A 3,500-nucleotide genomic window follows, 5' to 3' on the forward strand; every position below is an offset into this window, starting at 1 on the left:
CGAGAATAACAATCAAAACTTAATAGCTTGACTACCACTTCAATCGTTTTTTTTTATCTCAGACAATAAATTCATCGGAATCTTAAATTATATGCGATTGCGTCGCGAAAAAAAAACAGTGCAAAAAACATTCACTGCATAGGACGTTCTCGCATGATTTCACGAAAGGGCTATTTAACGCCCACTTTTCAGGGGGGCCTATAGTCTCACAACATACTGAACCATAATTTTGAACCATAGAAATCGAAATTTAGGAAAAATCGTCACCATTCTTTTAATCAAAATTTTGCTAAACCCTTTGTTCACGAACTCCCCATAGAAATATACGAATGAAAGATTCTTGGGTTTTTTTTACTTCAGTTGAGGCGGTTAAGGCAGTTGTCCTGGAAAATATATGGTTTCTCTTTGATATTAAGAATCAAGATAATAATATATTGATGGTGTCATGTCAAACATAACACATTATTCCTTGATAAAAAATGTTAAAACTTGCAAAACAAATTTATTTTATTAATATTTTTTGCTGATTTTAACCATTTTTCAATGAATAGACTCCATTTTTTTTAGTATGAATTAAAATTGTCTTACTAATAACTCGTGCAATTCTTCTCTGCACATGTAAAGAATTTGCTAATTGTTTTAAGATTAAGAACAAAGTTTAAACGAATAACAATTATCTATCTTCTGCTAATTTTATAACAAAGAGATATTGAAAATATTTTATTATTTAACTCACCACAAAATTATTGGCCTTTTCATTTAAACATAGTATATAGTCACACTGTTTCTTTTATTATAAAACTTGTTTAAATAATTTAAAAATGTTATAAATTTTAAAAGTACTCGTGCAAAGAGTGAACGAAGTATATTATCAGATTGTTCCATAAAAAAATTGGGCCTACCTTTATGAAAGGATATACTACTATGAAGGAGTCACTGGCAAAACAGCTGGTGAAACAACTGAAATTTGCTCGTGGTAATTTTGGGGCAACTAGAAGAACAAGTGAGAGAACTTCTTGGTGAACAAATTAAAGAATTTTTAAATTCTTAATATGGTTCTCTACAGTATTTTCTTGTCGAATCGATGTCAACAAAGTCGTAGGATTGTTTTTTAATTTTTAAGCCAGTAACCAAATAATATAAAAGAAACTTTAAATTATTTATGGACCCGATTGAACCAGAAGTTCCCAGAATAGTTCTTTGAGTTGAGGGACATTACAACAACCAGAAAAATATTTTTTTTTTGCATTAGAGAAACCGTTTTTTTCAACATAGATCAGAAGAATTTTCTTCGAATAAAAACGAAACTTTTCTTTGACTAAGAATTAGTTAATATTTTTCTTTGATGTAATTAAATATCACAAGCTGTTTTGACAGTGACTTTTTCAGTTGAATGTTTTACGTTGCATGTTTTTATTCAGTACAAAGAGTCATTAACAGTACATTTTTAGTTGGTTCCTGAAAAAATTGAGCCTATTTATTGAAAAATAGAGAAACACTGCATTTACTTACAGAAATTGTTTAAACAAGTAATCATTGCTTATAATTTGCAAAGCATATAGAAATATGTAATCGAAAACATTTTTCGTAATTGATTCCGTAGAAACATTGAGCCTATACATTGAAGAAAAGCATAAATATGAATTTATTCAGAAAATTGTTTAAATAACTAACTATTCTACTAATTTTCAAAGTAACAACGTACGCCTTTTCATTGCAAAATCGTGTCTCAAATATCAAAGCCGCTCCTTGGAATTATTTCACTCTGCACCATAAAAGGACGTTCCCTAGCTCAAACGAATCTTGAATTCGACATAAGTACATGACTAGCATTGCAAAATTGTGTCTGCTAATTCCATCTTTAGGTGCTATACTCGTACAGTTTCTCTGGCTGTAAAGCACCGCTTTTCAGGCTGGTACCACCTTCTCTTGAGATCTCATGGACAGAAGAGAGTTTGCAGGCGCACCAGTGTACAAAGTCGTAGCTCGCGGCCCTTTCATTTGTAAACGAAATTACAGAATAAGGTTGAGAACATGAAGGAGGTTGGTTGATAAGGGGGAGGTTGGCGTCAGGACGTCGAGGTGAGGACGACAGGGTTACCAACGATGAGTGTAGTGGATGGAAGAAGCAGGAGGGGAATAGCACTCTGAAGCAAACGGCTCAAAGGAAATTAAGGAGCATTCACTCCAGGAGAAGCTTCTACAGAGAAATATCGTCTTTGCCGACGCGACTTAGAGAGAATGGTGATGAGGAAAAGGAGGAGAATCCTAGAGAAGATGAAACTCGAGACTATTCACGACTTCTAGAAACCCTTCCACCCATCCCTCAGCTTGAAAAACAACAAACTTCATCCTCCCTTGGAAGAAGGTCCTTCTCTATTCGCGATTGCATTTCAAAAGTCACCTTGTAGTTTTGCAGATTATTTGAGAAATTGTAGATGAACTATATGTCCTTATATCCTCTTTTTAATATTTTATAATAGTGATTCTCATTTTTATTTAGACATGTTTATCTCGTTCTACATTTTCAAACTCAAGCTTTCGAACATGACATAATTGTTAATTATAACAGAGAGGTCCAAAGATTCTTATAAAGAAGATGCAATAACAATTGAGTTTTTAAATTTATAAATAAACATGCTATAAGTGAATATAATCGGAATAGGAATATAATAGAAGAATTCTGAAAATTATGCGGGATAGGACTTGCACGGTGTGGTTTGACGAAAGTCAATCCAAAATATTTTGCTAATTTTGCTAATTTTGCTAATTTTGCTAATTTTGCTAATTTTGAGGGTAAAAAATAAGAATCCAGTGGGCGAAATATAGCCAGATTAGAATAAGTATTAGTAATAGTATTAGTTCGGGGGTGAAATGGCTTATAATTGAATAGTCATACAGTCATAAACACCCTATCTAGTACGACGGCCTCCTTCCAAGATTAACCGAGTAAAGCGCTGCTTAACTTCAGTGTCTGAACAAGACGGCCTAAACAACATTAGCTGTTGAAGAAGACAGATTTAAATATTACAAAAAGCGCATTCTTTGAATTTAGAAAATATTTCAATTTAAGTGCATGTAATTTCTAAACCCTTTCTCTTTTAAAACAAATTAAATGCGATTTTGTAAATAAATTTAGCTAAAAGCGCCGGAGCTGCGATTATGACTGCTGACAAAGATGTTTACGAGATCTATAAAAAAACTTTTTTTCCATAAATAAATAAAAAAAGCTTACCAATATAATAATACATTTTTTCCTAGATTGTACAAAAGACTGCAATATTGAAAATGTTAAAATAACTGAGAGAAATGGTTCAAGTACTTCAATTCATGCGAAAAACGAGTAAAAGAGTAGGAGAGTTACCTCAGTTTTAGATTCGTCGGAGGAGTGGTCGCTTGGGCGGCATTTCTCTCGTGATATTTTTCATCCCTTATTTCTCCAGCATGGGGTGAGACTGTTAAGACGGGGGTGGCAGCATGGCCGCTTATCCGGGACTCCG

Source organism: Belonocnema kinseyi, chromosome 10, assembly GCF_010883055.1.
Source record: "Belonocnema kinseyi isolate 2016_QV_RU_SX_M_011 chromosome 10, B_treatae_v1, whole genome shotgun sequence".
In the NCBI taxonomy this organism is placed as follows: Eukaryota; Metazoa; Arthropoda; class Insecta; order Hymenoptera; family Cynipidae; genus Belonocnema; species Belonocnema kinseyi.